The sequence below is a fragment of the Cupressus sempervirens genome, chromosome 10 (genome assembly GCF_028749045.1).
Source record: "Cupressus sempervirens isolate cs-2001-9-10 chromosome 10, ASM2874904v1, whole genome shotgun sequence".
Taxonomy (NCBI): Eukaryota; Viridiplantae; Streptophyta; class Pinopsida; order Cupressales; family Cupressaceae; genus Cupressus; species Cupressus sempervirens.
Window position 1 is genome coordinate 909,286,700 of NC_143127.1, and position 18,571 is coordinate 909,305,270.

At 33.2% G+C, this 18,571-nt stretch overlaps 1 pseudogene; it reads left to right on the top strand.

Moving 5' to 3' along the window:
* The first annotated feature begins 285 nt into the window (after positions 1–285).
* Positions 286–13,505, top strand: LOC149536944 (deoxyribodipyrimidine photo-lyase pseudogene; annotated as a pseudogene).
* Positions 13,506–18,571: the final 5,066 nt, after the last annotated feature.

The following is an 18,571-nucleotide window of genomic DNA, read 5'->3' on the forward strand; positions in this document are numbered from 1 at the left end:
GATGTCCTTTTCTTGTTTCCACCATGTTAACACTTTTAGGATGGATTAAATAGTTGGGTGAGGCTTTGGCCCAAGTTCCTTCCATGCTTCTCCTTGCATTAGGTGGTATCATAACACAATTGTTACTAAAGGATACACGTAGATCACCAAAGTGTGAGATAGTTTGTACTAGGACCTTGGATCATGTTCAACTCTATTTCAAATTTGGTTGTAGGGTTGTAGATCTACAGATTTGGCCTATAACTTGTAGAGGGCTATGATCCTACAAGAATCTAATTTGTAAAGATGGTTCATGGTACAAGCAATGACAATAATGCTATATTGGATCAACTGAGAAAAAATGTAGATAGAATAGATGCTATGGAGACAACCCAAATGAGACGAGAACATCTTGATGATGTAGGTGATGATGAAGCAATAGCACCAAACCATAATCCAAAACTTGAAGAAGATCAAGATGAAGTAAGGTTATTGAGAGTGTTGTCTAGGGAAAATTCAAAGACTATTGTAGAAATTATTCCTTATGATGGAAAATTGGATACCAATGTTGTGTTAGATTGGATCTTGGATATGGAGAAGTTAGTTGAGTATAAAAAAACTCCTAGTAATAGGAATGTGAAGATTGCAATTACTAGGTTGAAAGGTGATACCTCACTATGGTGGGAGAATTTACAAACTAATAGAAAAAGGAGAGGAAAGGAGAAGATCAAAACTTGAATGAAGATAGTGAACTAGGTAAAGAACAAATTCCTTCCTACTAATTACCAAGTTATCTTGTCAAGAAAGATGCAAAATTTGAGACAAAAAGACATGACTGTGAAAGAGTATACCGAGGAATTCTATAGATTGGAAATTAGATGTCGACATTTGGATGATGATGTTGATAAAATATTTTTCTTTCCTAGATGGGTACAATGGTTGTAATAAAATATATATAGCTATTGAAGATCAAGATAAAACCACATTTAGATGACCATGGGCTAATTTTGCATATTTTGTCTTGCCATTTGGCCTGTATAATGCCCCTACAACATTTCAACAAGCCGTGATCAACATATTTGCTAATATATTGCATGATTGCATGGATATATACATGGATGATTTCACAACATTTGGAGTCACATTTGAAGAACCCTTGATGAATCTTGAAAAGGTTCTTGTCAATGCAAAGAATATAATCTATCACTCAATAGTGAGAAATGTTTCATGCTTATGTAGGAAGGATTGGTGCTTGGTCATTTCATATCAGTTGTAAGAATACAAGTGGATCCAACTAAGATAGAGGTAATTATAACACTACCCATACCTACAAAACCAAAAGATGTAATATCCATTTTAGGTCATGTTGGCTACTATAGGTGTTTCATAAAAGATTTCAGTAAAATACCTAGTCCTTTGTATACACTATTGACTAAGGAATCTGAATTCTTTTGGACACTCAAATGTAATGAAGCTTTCCTACAACTTAAAAAATTCCTAACTACAGCACCACTTTTAAAGGAACCTAATTGGTCAATTTCATTTCATATCCATATTGATGCATCTGAGTGTGTCATAGGAGATGTATTAGGAAAAAAGCCTACTAATATTCAAATGCCATTTACTATATTAGTAAAAGCCTTCATGGACCTTAAACAAATTACACATTAACTAAACAAGAACATTTAGCTGTAGTCTATGCATTGAAAATTTTTAGACATTATGTAACTGGATATCTTATTTTTGTTCATACTGATCACCTAGCTATAAGGTACTTAATGAAAAAACTTGTTGGTAGATAAGCAAGATAGCTCTTGTTGTTATAAGAGTTTGATATTACCATTATTGATAAGCCAAGAAAATCCAACATAGTTTTAGATTATTTTTCTAGATTGAAGATTACTGATGAAGATCCAACTCCAATTGAAGATACCTTTCTAGATGAGCATTTGTTCCATATAGCAACTCATACACCATGGTATGAAGAGATAGAAAATTATCTTGCTACAAATAGAATGCCCCCACACTTCTCTCACAAAGAAAGGAGGAAAGGTAATGAAAAAAAAACACAATACTATTTTAAGATTCAAAAGTTACTCTTTTCTATTCTTCACGAATTCCTTGAGGATGTAATCAAAGAAAGATTTTAATGAGAGACTGATTTTGGATTACTAGTTGTGTTCTTAGTTAGTTGAGGCCAACCAAGGGGGCCCACTTGGGAGGTGGAATAGATTTAGGTAGAGTAGATTCATTCCTTGAAATTTCCTATTTTAAGATAGATTTACTATATTAGTCCTACAACATTTTTATTGTGAAAGTTCCCACAACACTTGTGGGAAATGATAATGGTGGATGTTTGAATAGTTAACTAGTTTAGAATTCCTTTTCTAACATTTTCTACAATTATATATTATAAGTCCAAGTGTGTTTACTATTCTGCATCAGTAGAATAAATTCCTTTCATACATTTTACTTTCTTGTAGTATAGGTATTAAGATTCTTAAAGGAACTTAGTGCAGATATCATGCTAACCCATTATAAGTCCTAGGTTCGTATGTTGACAATTCAAGTGTATTTCATGATGGAATGGATAATTTTCAAAATGGACATGGTATCCTTGAGAGGAATAATGGTGTGATTATCTTCATCTATTATGGAACTGTACACTTTTGAGAAAGATCACTTGTGTTTTACATAATTGAAAGGACTAAGACTTATTACAAGAACACCTTAAGTTAAACCTTGATGTCATTCATAATTAATGCATCATTATTTTACATGTAGAACACAACAGAGACTTGTTAAGTGAAGTGGTAATGACATTTCTCAAAAAGATCAATTTAAAATTATGAGAAGATGGAATTTGTCGAGGTAAAAAGGGAAAAACTTATTAGAGTGGTGAGAATAGAGAAAATCAAAGCTAGACATTTTGAGATGGGACGATAGTTAGAGAAGTATGAGACAGTCATTCATAATATTTTACTCATGGACATTGAAGTAGTCTAATGATTTCATGCCTATGGATGGCTTGGTTATTTCTTATAATTAATTGAGTACAATGAAGAAGTAGTAATGGAGTTTATGATGAAATTTAATGAAGGGGAAGCCATAGTATGTGGATTAAGAATGATTGCTACTAAGGAGTGGATAGTGGAAGTCATAGGATTACCAATAATTGGGGAGTATTATCCAAATCAACATGATGTCAGGTCCTCATGGGTATAGTTCACTTGACCAAGTGACCCTCAACTAGACATTTCAAAGCAAATGTGTAAAAGACTTTCTCTTCTAGCTCCATATCTGAAATTGGCAACCCACATTATTAGGTATTTGACCTGTGAAGGTAGGTTTCAAACCTGCATGCTCATCATTTTAAGATGCTTAGTTGTATAAGACATAACATTGAAGTTAATTTCCCCAATTTCCTTTATAATATGTTGTGTATTAGTGCTAAGGAAACTCAAAAAGGAAATACACAATTTCTCTCTCATCATGCACTCATTAAATTTTTAGTTGAAAGGTCTCTTAGGGATTCTTTCCCCATATTATGGGTAGAATTTTTTGAATTTAAAACCTTGTAGCCTCAAGCCAACCCTGTTCTGCAAAATTTAGAAATGAGGGAGAAATCATAGAGCCTAGTCAAAATTTGGCTGAAATAGAAAAAAAACCCTCTCCTAATAAGTCTGTTTAGCCTATTTTAGAAGATGATATACCTAGCTCTTCTAAAAATAAAGGAAAGCACAAGATTAATAAAGAAAACCCTAATCTTGAAAAGGAAGGCCAAAACCCCTCTATTAATCTAAGAAAGAGAAAAATGTTTGTTCCTATAGCAACCACTCTCATAGCATCTACTCTAGTCATGCCTAAACCAAAGTGGACCCACAGAACAGTCAAAGCTAAAGAGGTTCCTATGTATAGAAGCCCTCGTATGTGAGGTTGAGTATCACTAGTTTCCATTGAAAACCAAAATACCCCAATTTCAGAGTCTCATACAAAATTAGTAGATGAAAATATTCTAGATGACTCTCCTATGCTATTGGAAACCCCAAAATGTGGAAACACATGAAAATGATCCTATCAATGAGATACTACAAGAGAATAAAGAAATGTGTGAATAAAACCCTACTACTATTCCAAAAAAAACCCCTAGCAATGATCAACCTACCATGGTACTAGTCCCTATATATTCTAATGTTTCTCTTATACCTTATAAATCCTCTTGGTACACCCAACATTTCTAGCAAGTTGCCAAAGAACAAAAGATGAAATCTAAGGCTCAAGAATTTCCTTCATGTACAATCCAATTGATATTATTTGGTCTATACAATCATTTCATTTTTCAAAAAGCCTTGTGGAGGCAAGAAAGAGACCAAATGTGGAAGGCAATATTTGAAAAAGATGAGGAAATTGAATCATTGAAGGAGCAACATTAAAAATAGAAACAATAGATGAAAAAAGCTTTAAAGCTAGCTGACTAATTAATAGCTTGTAGACCACCACCATGGGTGTATTCTATTTGGTTAAAGGACTAGTTTCTATTATTTCAATTGATGATGACAATTAGAGATATTGATTCTGAATCGAAAAATACTCAAGATTTTTATAATGTGTATTAGACTTTGCCATCATGGCAAAAGAATTTGTTGTTTGAACTCTATTTGCATAATTTCATAATTCCACATGAGATAGAGTGGAACCCTCTACTTTACAAAGGGTATTTTCACCTTAGAGCTTTAATGTACTAGATGTACAATTAGAAAATTTATGATAGACAATTGGATACCTATAGAGATCTTGAGAAATCTGAACCATTACCAATCCAGACTAAATTCCATAAGCCTTATGAAATTTTGAGAGATTGGTTTAGATTGACCCATGGGAGACAAAAACTAGAGATCAGAGAGAAAGTGTTTGAAGAAAGGGAAATTTTTTACAAAGAATATCAAATAATTCTAAACTTTACACAACAAAGAGCAATTGCATGGCTTAGAAATCGATGGAATTGACTGCAAGAAGCTTTCAAGAAGGTTGAACCACATAACCCTATCAATTTTGAGATAAAAATTAATAGGGTGTCCAAATATGTGCAACTAGGAAGAAAAATTAGAAAAGAGCTATGGATGCCATTAACTTTTCAAACTCCTACCCTTTTTTTGCCTTTGTATGAAAATAATGCTACCAGACTAGACCCATTGGTTGAAGAACACTTGGGTGAACATTAGAGGCACACCAAAGGAAATTTCTAAACTTTTAGAAGTGGGAAGTAGGGGATGACTATAGTGGGAGATTTCAGAGCCATGACAAAAATATACAATGCTTGAGGACAAGCATTTGCGTAGTGGGGGGCAAATGATGAGACATATTAATGTCTCAAATTTGAGCCTTGTGAAAAAATATTTCCAAAACATTTATTTTAAATATCTCCTAAACATTTGCTAGATATAGCTAGAACTTATAAAACTAATGGATAGTGGCTATGACATACTATGCTTCATATTATACATAGAATGGAATATTTCATATAAATATTCTAAGCTATGTTCTAATATTTGAATAAGAGTAGAAATGTTGTTGTGCATATGCATTCTAAATGTTTTTAATTTTTCAGGAAATGGAGAAGTGGCACAAAGAGTGGTGATTACCATATTAAATGAAGAAGACAATGAGGACCATTCATGGAAAAGGAAGCACATATTAGTTCCTAACAATAAGCTACACATGCAAGGAGTTATTGTTCTAGAAAAACTAGAAAGGCCCATTTTGCTATATTACCTATGAGTTTTTATTATGTTTCTTAATTATTATTCTATGTCATCATTGATATTTTTCCTTCTTTTCTAACAATTTTTGTTCATAGCTTTTATGTTATTTTTTTAATAAGTATCCAATTCCATATATAATGGATTTGGGATCATTTTGGTAAAAGGGGAGGAATGTAATGAAAAAATATACAATACTATTGTAAGATTTGGAAATTACTCTTTTTTATTCTTCATGAATTATTTAGTGATGTAATCAAAGAAGGATTTTAATGAGAGAGTGATTTTGGAATACCTATTGTGTTCTTAGTTAGTTGAAGCCAACCAAGGTGGCCCACTTGGAAGGTGAAATAGATTTAGGTAGAGTAGATTAATTCCTTACAATTTCCTATTTTAAGATAGATTTACTATATTAGTCCTACATCATTGTTACTATGAAAGTTCCTACGACACTTGTGGGAAATGATTATGGTGGATGTTTGAATAGTTAACTAGTTTAGAATTCCTTTTTTCAAGTTTGCTACAGTTATCTATTGTTAGTCCAAGTGTGTTTACTATTTTTTATTAATAGTGTAGATTCCTTTGATGCATTTTACTTTCCTATAGCATAGGTGTTAAAATTCTTAAAGGAACTTAATGCACATACATCCCTAGGTTGAAAATTCAAGTGTATGTTACGATGAAATGGATAATTTTCAAATTGGGCATAGTACCCTCAAGAGGAATAATAGTTTGATTATCTTCATCTATTATGAAAATGTGCAATGTTGTTTGCAGAGAATTTGAAGAAGTGATTACCAATGTCTCTAGTAATGGCTCCTAACTCTATAGCGGTGACCTTGAAGCCTTCAACATAATTTTTTCTTCATTCATCCTTTTGTTTGTACGTAGCCACTTATGTCATTACCCTTCCCATCACTAGATCCTTGATCAAGTGCACATCACTCTTTGTATTTTTACTCTTAGAACCATGAGCTGCATATTTGGTGACAATATTTTTAACAGGTGTAGATACAACTTGCAAATTTCATCTCTTGCTAACTAAATTAGACAATCATGATGGAATAGTAAGAGTAGCAGTTATTTCTTGACTTCCCCTATGAGGAGTCTTGAAATTAGGTTGATCTAATTTAGGAGCTTTGATTAATTACACATCACCATCCAAAGTATCCTAGAAGTTGAGATCTCCTCATAGACCTTCTTCTTGAATGATCATTTTCTCCTTTTGAATCTCCAGCTGCATGAGTTCCTCAAATTTAGTCTTTGACCTAGTTATAGGGGTCATGGCTTGTTTAGGAGATGGTGTTATATTCTACTTATTGGGAGCCAATGTGCTACCTACAACATGAGATGGAATTGGGATGTCAGAGGTACACATTTTAGAGAAAGAAACAACTTTTGGTGATTTTCCAGTTTGTTTTTCATTGATGGTCTTCATAGTTCTTCTCCTTAACTAGTTACATATGTGAGTGAGAATAGATATAGTCCTCAATTTTATATCATCTTCTTAATTATTTTAGTTCACATGCTTCTTCCCATCCCAGTTCAACAATATCTAAACCATCCTCAACTACCCCTTTCAACTGGAATTTCAATTTGAGAGAATTAATTTGCGGAAGTGTTTGTTGACAATTAGGTAATTGTGATATGTAATTTTTTTCATTAATAGAAACATATGATGTACATATTGACAAGAAAAATAAAAAATAAAGATACTTATTGTTTGGTAATAAAAAAATTCTCCAAGTATAGAATATGTTTACATTAGTATATTGTTTTGTTTATAACATGTTGTAGATGTCATATTGTGAAAAGAAAAGTTGCATGGAGATAGTGTACATATTGGTAATGATGTGTATAACCTTGGAAGATTGTATAGACTGTATGGAATAGATATAATCATGTTTTTATGATATAGGATAAGGGAATTGAAGGAAAGAATTATTTTGTTTACAAAACAATTAGTTGTCCAATTAGGTCCAACATCCTAGATGTTTACTCTAATTGGGAAAAGTGAATTGTGGTCTTAGTTGTCCTAGTAGTAATTTATGTAAAGGCATGGTATTTACACAAGACACTTCTAGCAATAAGAAGTGTTCTATCTTGATATTATGAGGAAGAAAAATGCTTGTATGTGCTTTTCAAGTTATGTGAAGTAAGAAAACCTTTGTGAAAGTGGTATATGTGAAGTTTCATATGAGCTATCTAGTGATCCAAGATTGAACTGAAGAGTAAAGATCAGTCAAGGAAAGAAGAAAATAATAGTAAACTATTTGTTTGAGCAATGAGCTCCTCTTGTAGTTAAAATTGCATGTTTGAGTAGTATACTCTTCTTGAATACATTATACCACAATGCTTAATAGGGTTGGAATCTTCTAAAAGGGATTCAAAGTCTCCTAACAGGGACTACTTATACTAAATTTTCTCATTCACTCTTAATAGGGTCCATCCTCTAAGAAAGAACTTATATATCAATATTTTATCTAGTGGGTATCATCCCCACTAGGGTTTTCCCTATTTAACAAAATATGGTGTTATTATTTATCTTTGTGCATTGGTATTTCTATTGTTCAAAATTACTTTATTGCTTTGTTATGTATGGTTTAAAGTAAGTAATAATATCTTGTTGAAAACTAAAGTTTGTAGATTAATGATTCACCTCCCCTCTCAGGAATCCTTATTTCTAACAATTGGTATTAGAGCACAATTAGTTTGAAGAGGCTTAATAGCTTAAGTAAAATCCCTATTGATATGGAATAGTTGAAGAAGAACCTTGAGAAAGATCTTGAACAAATTGATCTCCTTATCGAAGAGAGAGATAAAATAAAGGATAGATATGATGATTCCACAGTATACATTGGTCAATTGAAGGAAAAGATTGAACATCTGAAATCCATGCCTAAATCTACTAAATTTAGAACTAGTGATGATGACTAGTCAAAGTTGAAGACATAATACAAAATCTTGAAGCATGAGTTGAAAATTACAAATTGAAAGTTGACTGTAAGAAATGATCCAAACAAAATTGAATCTAATTTGAAGACTGAAAATATAAATTTGAGAGAAAGTGTAGAAAAGAAAACATCCAAACTTGAAACATTGAAATAATATCATGAAGAACTCCTTAGTACAATACTATTATGAAATGTGAATTGACACAATGTAAATAATGGCTTGATAAACTTTATTCTATCAAAGAAAAGCTTGACAATTGAATGTCTATATAGAGACCTTCTTATGACAAGACTTCTCTTGGCTATCTAATTAACATGTCTACAAAGAAACCTAAGGTTAGATCAGATCCAAAAGAAATAGACAAATCTAATGACAATATTGAATCCAGTCAATCTTTTGACAAAACTAAAGAAGCTGAGCAAAATAAGGATATTGAAATCTTGGATGAACCTGAGCATGTGAAAACTCCTAAGGAAACCAAGTATGAATTTAGAGGCAAGTTTTTTTTCATGTAATGAAAAAGGTCATATAAAAAGAGATTGTACTAATAAGTCATTCAATCATGTTAAGGACTTTTATTGTCATAATTGTTATGGTATAGGAAACCTAAGTATGCTAATGATTGGAGAAATAGTAGAATGTATAGATATGCTAACCCTATAGATAGAAGATCTAATGAAAAGGTCATTGAAAGAAGTAAGGTCTTATTAGGATAGATGATAGACTGTGTGCTATAAGTATAACAAATTAAGACACATTTCTTGAAATTTTCACGTACCTACCAATCAATAGAATCCTAGAAGCAAAACACCTATATGTCAGTTATTGAACAACTTTAGACACACAAAAAAGTATTGCAGTATGGACAAAAACTTTAGAGATAGAAGAAACAATGGAAGAAACTTTGGGAACAGAAGAAATGATAGAAGGAACCATGAAAGGAACTCTAGAACTTGCAAAGAAAATAAAGAAAAAAAGAAAAATTGCAAGTGAACTTCAAGAAGAACTTAATGAAGCATTTGTGAAAGGAACAAAGATCTCAAAGGAAAAGTTAGATGGTGATGAGATAGGAAGATCAAAGTTAGATGTTGAATTTGATTCAATTAAGTTGAATTAAGCTTGTTCATAGCATCGATATTTGAGAAATTTATTTAGAGACTGAATTAGTGGTAGAAAAGTTGGGAAAAGGGATATTCAATTATGTTTAGATGGTATCTATGCTCACTTGTGATTTGGAGCTCATCTAAAGAAGTTATGACATAATTTAGAGCTACTAGTACTATAGTCAGAGTTGATTTTGTAACAAAGATGAAAAGTAGGTTTTTGCAGAGAATTTCATGATGCAAAGTTTAGAGGATATTTTTCATAATGGAAGGAGGCTATAGTAAACCTCGAGTGACATCCAAAGATTGGATAGATGATCTTGAGTAGTTAACTGATTGCAAAACACATAACATCTTTTTTGTATTTATGAAAGTACACAATTAATACAAGTTCAAGTTGAGGGATAAATGAATTAGTTAATTGGTTTTACTTCATTATGAAAACATTTTGAAGTGACTTATTAGAGTGATTTCAAAGAAAACCCTATTTTTAGAAGAAGAAATTTTAATTCTTTTCAAAAAAAAATTTTAGGAAAAGATATTGTTCATTAAAGATCATGGATAGGTCAGTAGTACACAATATTTAGAACCAAGGAAGACCTAAGTTTAAAATAGTTTCCATAAAACCTAATGAAGGAAACCCTAACTCTACATTGTCTATCACTTTAAGCAATATAGTTTATCTAGAAGATGTAGAAATTTATTTGAATTACAAGTTTGAGTCAATTGGTAGTGAATATATGAACAAGGATATGGAACTAGTCTTTAACCTTAACATGAGTATTGTTGGCACTCAAAATTGCAGCCCTGATTTTGAGTACCATTGAGAAAGTTAAGCCCTATAAGCACTTATTGATGCATTTGTACCAGGCTATACTTTTGAGGCTTGTAAGGTGTTTAATGTTTCTAACACCTTGTGTTTAGTGTGTCTATATGTTTTGTATTGATAAACTAACTTTCTGAGCCATTTCAGGATGTCCCGTTTTGAGCACTTGTGAATTTAGCATTTTTGCTCAAGTGTCAAACAACAATAGGAGGTCCAATTCTCCTTTGAATATCTTTAACCTAGAAATGTTTTATGACCTTCCACTTTGGGAATACTTAACATGCATATCAAAGAACCTATATTCAAAGTTTCAAGTAATTTTTAATCCATTTGATTCGGTTCCAAGCCCCTCAAAGTTGGTAATTTACTATTTTCATGCATTTGCAAAATGTTCAAAATTCTAGAAGGCCTTGTTGGACCTATTATAACTTTGACCCAGTCGACTAAAATGTGAAAATTACTTTTTTGTTGCATTTTATATATTTTATGCTTGCTATATTTCAAATTTGAGCTTATGACGAATCCGTTTGATTAGTTTTTTCAAACATGATTCCATTTCCAATTTATAAAGTTTCACTGGTGTCAAAAGATGTAGATTTGTTGGAACCCCTGTTTGTGATGTCAATCTCTAAATCCATGATTGGTGAGATTGAATGGATTGTACCACTATGTTTTACTCTAAAAATACTCCAAGTGTGCCAATTTGCAAGTTTTGATGAATCTATCTACACAATTTTCTAGGTTCATTCCATTTGCAAAAAAAAATTTATGTCAGTGTTTCCAGTTTGTAATTTCTGAGTAGCCCACTTTGACCCCTCGTCATTTGTGTCTTGTTATTTTTTATGAGCCCTAATCACACATTTATGTTGTCCTCATGACACTAAACCAATGCCCCAAGTTTCATTTCCCCAAGTGTCAGTTTAACTAGTTTTCAAAGCCAAATCCAAATGCAATTTATTATTTTCTAACATGTTTTCATGTACGCAATTCTGGGAGGTTAATTTTGATGGTCAATATCTTTTGACTCAGAATTCATCATAACATGAGATTCAAAAGGGTAAAAGTATGCGGAACAAAGAATCAATATGTCAATTTCTGTAGCCTGGTTAGATGTTTGTGTCAATTTTTAAGGCCAATGAAAGGACCTCCTGACTCAAAATTGATAGTTTCCAAAAGAGTGATAAAATGACTCCTAAATGGTTGTTCAGTGGTCACATTTGATTTTATTTAGTTTGAGATGTTCTAAAGATCAATTTGAGGATTCAGTTGTTTGGAAACAATTTTTTTTTAGCTAAACGCACTTTGGGGCTCGACTAATCTTATTAGAGTGATAGGATGTTGTGGGATTTTCAAGATAATTTAAAAAGGAATTAGAATGGATTTGTTTTATTAGAATGTCTTGATCTAACAATGTTGTAAACTAGCATTGGTGATGGGAGAGAGATGAACTTGCCAATTTTTTTTCAGAGATCAAATTACAAGAAAGAATGATCAGATTATGTACATTCGTCCAAGAAATGAATATCAAACTAAAGGTTTGACTTGTCAATAGAGGGTACAAGCATCAAGGGTTGAGGACCTTCATCAAAATATATTGTTTGGGTCACAAATATATGGATTTTAGTAAAGAAATGATCTCATGGATTGTATAAAAGGAAAATTACGCTATCTCTGATGAGGATATTAAAAAGGTGATGTTACTCGTAGGAATGGGAGCATTGAAAATGGACTTTTTGAATGGACTGATGGGTTAAATTTAATCTCTGATAGAGAACTTAATAATAGAAGTTAGAGCTAGAATTCACAGCTTCTTTCTAGTTGGTAGTATCTTGGATGCAAGCTACTAAATTCTAAAAAATGGCCTAAAAAATATAAACATAGAGAATCTAGGGCAAAGAAGAGGAGAACATTCCCAATTTTTTGCCAAGATGTGGTGTGTCTTTTTTGGTCATGGATATCACACCTTTACATATAGGTCAAGTATGGAGGGAAACCATTTGTAAAATAATACTTGATTGTATTGTTGTTCATGAGGTAGATGCCCATAATGTTGTGCCAATGTGGAAAGCACCTGATAGACTAGAGTATGGTGCACGTACCATAAGAGCAAAGATCCAAAAGTAGCTTCTAGAGTTCCTTGTACAATTTCCTACTATCAAAGGACCCGATAAGAAATGATGCTCTGAGCCACTTGTAGACATAGATTGAGATGCTCTACTTAATAATATTCTTAGGAAGGGAGTAGAAGTTCTTGAAATTCATTAGTGTGAACTTGGAGAAGATGCTACTAAGGAGGTTTTGCTTGGGAAAAAGAATGGATTTTTGACAACCAGGCTAAAAAACTATTTTGATGATTGGAATGATCCTTCAAAGTTGACTAGTTTATCAAGACTATATCCTTATTTGCATTATGGCTAGATTTCTTCATAATGATGTACTTTAGAGGCTCATGAATTCATGAAAGCTTATCTCAAATCTACAAATATTTCCTTGAATAATTGGTCATAAGGAGGGAACTTGCAAAAAATTTCAGCTTCTACTAGCCTAATTATGATAATCTATAAGGTGCCTACAAATGGGCTCGTAAGAATCTAATGGATCATGCATCTGATAAGTGAGAACATATATACACGAAGGAACAACTTAAAAAAGGAAAAATAGTTGATCTTCTATGAAATACTTCTCAATTGTTCACCATGGAAAGTGCATAGTTTCATGCAAGTTTACTAGGCCAAAAAAATTCTTCACTGGACCAAAGGACTAGAAGAAGCTCTTGCAGTAGCTATATATTTGAATGGTAAGATCCACATTTTTAAAGCAACATCAGACAAAAGGAACCCACATATTAAAAGGAAGTCACCAAAATTCAAAGCCACGTGTTAAAAATGAACCCCATGTAGGTCAAAGGTAGAGGGAGTGGTCAAAGACCCATGGTAGCCAACTGGATTGATGAAGAAGCTTCTAGGAAGGAGAATAGGGGAGACATCATAGAAAAGAGGACCATACTCAAAGTTGAAGGAGCCACCTTTGAATAGTTTTTAATGCTAAGAGAGGTAATAAAAAATAATCAAATTTAAGAAATGGAAAAGCACCACCTTATGTGCCTGGGTAGATTTGTTCACATAGACATCAAAGTCTATGAATGTAGTGGCAGATATGAGAAGATGCCATTAGATTGGAGGATAGCATGGCAAGGATATAAAGCTTTATCCCACATTGGCTAAGGGATAGAAGCTTCTATTGTTTAAATATACCCATGCACACATAGCTTAATGTCTAAAAGACAAGTGTTTTTGAATCATAAGATTTTTTGTGGAGCCCATGGTTGGCCAATTGGGCACAAAGACTATAGTTAAGTTTGACCCAAGCTTTGGAGATGGTAGAAGCCACATGGAAATGAAGCATTAAGTTAGGAAAGACAAGTTTGAAGATGCTCGATCTTACACTCAACTTGTGAGATCAAAGGTTGAAATATTAATGCTCATGATGAGATGCTCAGGTTGTAAGAGCATAAAATAAATTTTAAGTCTCTCTAGTGCTACGTTTAGGGTCATCAAGGCATAAAGCAAACTCCTAATGTGAGAAAGTAAAGGAAATTTCTAAAGCTCTAGTGTTACACAAAATTGATGGAGTTAATATTAATATATTAATGTGTAGTCCCATAAGAACATAAAATGGAAATCATGTGCCCTCCAGTGCCATGACAGATGGAGATGGAGAAATTAATTAATTAATTAATTAAAAATATTTCAAAATGGGTCATGGGAAATGAGAAGTTGACAAGTGGCATGGGCAAAAAATATTGAATATATTTTAAAAAAGGTTTCAAATCCATTATTTGCAAATTGAATGAATTAAATGAATTAAAAAGTTTTTATATAGTTCAAACTATATAAATTTTTAAATTTTTCCATTTTTAATGCTCTGGTTTAGTCTAGGAGCTTGATTTTCAAATGACCATATTAGGGGAATTTTTTGTCCAAAATAGGGAGTGCAGTATACCATTGGAACTAGGAGAAGATGAAATTTTTGAATATGGGGTTAGTTTTTGAGCAGGTATTCACTAGTTCAAGTTATAAGCTATTTTGTGTTTTCTAGGGCATTCTCAGTGCAATAGGCAGAATTCATCATGAAGCATCAAAATCATATAGGAGGTAGATATGAAGGCTTGTTGAAGTCTGAATGTAAAGACAATTGATTATAAAGGGTTTTGTTGGCTTTTATAAGTCATATTTAACTAATTTTCATTTTTACCTTGAGTAAAGATCAAGCATCAAATCAATTATGATTCTCATCAAATGTTTGAGATATTTTTGCATTTGGAAGGCCAAATGATAAGGATTTGATTTTGTAGTTGATGGGAGTGATTAGAGAGATTTTTTGACTTGTTGAGAAGGTTTTCCAAGTGGACACATGTTAGATGAAGATTAGATTCAAGAATTCACTCTTCTCCTATATCTTTATTTCTCGCATCCATTGTTGGGTTGGTTTCAGTATTTGGAGAAAAACCACTCACTATTGTGATACCATGTTTTGGTTCTAGTTATGATGTTTTCTCATCAATATGACACCACATTTCTTGCAACAAATTTCTCTTATATGAATAGTAGTAATGAAGATGAATACATATAATTCATATGTATTAGGTCTTTCTCTATTTTGTATTTAGGCATATGAATGTATTATTTCAAGGAAATCAATACAAGGAACAGCAAGTGTTTGAGTTTTCATTTTAGATCTTGTCTCCTTTTTCAATCAATTTTCAATATTTTATGATTTTTGAATAAAGAGCCTAGGTCATAGTTTTTGATAAGATAAACAGGTTTTAAGGGATCCTAAAACCCATATGTTTTACAAAAAACAAGGCTGATAATAAGAAACAGAAGCCCAACCAAAATAGAGGTCCAACAACTGAAAAAAGCCCAAAGGCCCAGCCCAAAATAAAGGCCCACAGAAAGGCCAGAAAACAAAAAAACTAAAATAGACTACAGAAAGCCTATCCAAAATCCAAAAGCCAGAAAGATGAAAATACAAAAGACAAGAAAACTAGTCTTTAGTAATTTTCTCCATTTCCTGCATAGTCTAAGCTGCCTTGACTATCTTTTGTTGCTCCTTTGCCATTTGATCCTGGACCTTCTCCATGCCATGATCCATACTAGTGAACATACTAATTGTGGCCTTGTCATCATCCACCCTAGCCTTATCCCTGTTCTGTCCTCCCTCCTCCACTAGGAAGCCCATGTCCTTAAGTTTACCAGCAAGGAATTGGATGTTGTCATTCATCGAACTTAGGAGAGAAATCATCTGACTTGCCAAGTTGTGGTTGTAGTTTTCAAGATTTCTAATTCTCCTTTCATTTAAGCTTTCTATGTTATCCTGGTCCTCCTGGCTATCAATACCTTTCTTATTCTTAGTACTTTCCATCTGGGATACCCTTTCTCTAACTTCCTCCAGCTCATGGAAGAGCCATTTGATTGATCTAAAGTTTTCAATCATACTACTATGGGCATTATTCAGAAGTTTCATTCCAGTCTCCCTTACATTTTCTAAAATGGCCAGGGTAGTTGGGTCTATGAGCTCATTGAGCCTAGGCTCCTCCAGGTTGTCCACCAGGATCTGAGGGTTCATAACTTCCCTAAAAGACCCCATAGTAGCAGTCCTCACATTGAAATTTTTCCAAGCCTTTCTTCTATTATTGACCTACACTTTCCCCTCATTCTCACCAGTGATGACATTCACTTTTTCCTCCGAAGGAGGCTGAGACTGGATAAGGGAGAGGGGAAGAGGAATAGCATCCATCCTCTAATTTCTAGTCTCCTCAACTCTCACTACTTCCCTCTTCAATTTTTTCCCATGTTTCTCCTCTTCCAACTCCTCCTCTGACACTTTGTCAGAATCTTCTATATCCATTTCCTCCTCCTCCTCAGTGTAACTCTCTTTTTCTTGAGCTTTGCCATGATCCCTAGGGATTTTCCTGTTGGGAGTTGTAGCTATGGACTGTTTCCTATCTTGACCTTTTGTCTTCCTTCCTAAGGTAACATTCTCCTCCTCCAATCTAATGCTCTCAATGTCATCAGAGTTTGAAGAAAAGTTGGAGCTACCTTTGTCAACATCCTCAACTTGAGGAGGGTTATTGCAGATAGACTGAGCTTTGAAATGCTCATGTATGAGGAGCAATAATCCATCATGAAAAGTAGGGTTAATAGTAGGGTTAATAGTGGCTTTCTTCTTGAAACTAGAGATTTCCTTGTTCATAGAAGTGAGAAGGTAAAAGGGAATGGAAATTCTACTCTCATGGCAAAAATGATTTAAAATCACAAAATGGCGAGTTCTGACCCGATCAAACCTAAGGTCCAGGGTAACATAATCAATGAGGGCATATAAAACATACCTCCAAAAATTCTTTATAGTCTCCATCACATAGAAAGAATCTTTCTTTTCCATCTTGTTCATCTCAGCAAAATTTTTCACGAACTCCTTGATTGCATTGGATGAAAGTTTCTTGTCCCTGTAGAAATTGAAACCCTCCATAGGGATACCAGTGACCTCCACAACCACCTCCTCTATGATTTGGAAAGAAACCCCATTCACCTTGACCTTGCCATTATTCCACTAGTTTAACATGTTGTTGGTGACCTCAGGGTCAAAACTATGGAGTTTCTCAAAAAAATTTGCAACCTCGCCCTTTTCCAAATTTTTCCAAACTTTGCCCATATTCTTCCACTTCTCCACTTCACCCATCGGCTCCTTTCTGCTCTATTCTCCAGTCATGACATCCATTTTTTTTTCAACTATTCTCATGAGCCCCAATCTCTAAAAATCTTTTCCAGCCAAGATTTTGGCTCTATTTCTATTATTGGGTTCGTGATCATTCACCTCTCTGATACAATAGCAAGTGAAAATGATAATGATCCTCCAAACGTGTCAAAATGATGAAAAAAATCCCTTGAGATTACAAAAACCAAGAAAATTATTATGGCTCATGCCAACATCCAATCTTTCTTTATTAAACATGATAACAGTTAGATTGACCCATACTTCTATGGATTTTCTCCAGCTCGATTAGTGACTTAGCCTCCATCAAAAAATCTTTTTTGGAATGCCAGGTCATCTCCAAGCCTAGGTCATAGTTGCAGTTCCTTAAGGCTATATGTTGTTTCATTGTTTCTTATAACTCAAGGGGTTATGTAAATACTTCAAGGAAATTAATAGGGTTGAAAGTTTACTGATGAGGATATTATCTAAGAATGAGATTTAGATTGAACATAGATGTCTATTTGCAAGGTTAATGGATAGATTAGATATCTAAATATATAAATAACTATTAGGTATCTAGATGTATGTGTTTGACTCATGCAATTGCCCAATAGATAAGGCACTGATCATCTATAGAATCATTACTTCTTACTGCTCCATATTAGGGGTTTTGTAGAATTCAACATTATTAATCAAACATTTTTCCCTTTCATGTTGAAGAGCTGAAAAGGATGCCCTCACTTAGCATGTGAGATTCATAGATTTTTATTTAGCTGTTGTAGATCTATGTTATTGCATAAATATTAGGAGATAAAGGGGTTTTCATCTATAGGAAATAGGTTCAAATTTATGTTTTAATTGCACTGGTACCATATATCAGAACCTCAAGGTTAACCCACCTAGGTCTTGTAGAGCCTAAAGTAAAGAAGAAGTTATGCTTTATAGTTGGCCCAAGATTGAAGTCAAGTGTATCCATCATGGAATTTTCTAGCCTTAGATGCATTCATCTATTTTCTTGGTTATTTTAAAAATTGTTAAATTGGGAGCCAACAACTATGATGCCTAGATTTGAACACTTAAAATAATTGGACTTGTTTAAATATCATTTCTACTATGAGCTAGATATAGGTGAATGGACTCTAATAATATTGAGTAGGATACATGATGGAAGACTGTGGATGCAGGATAATGTA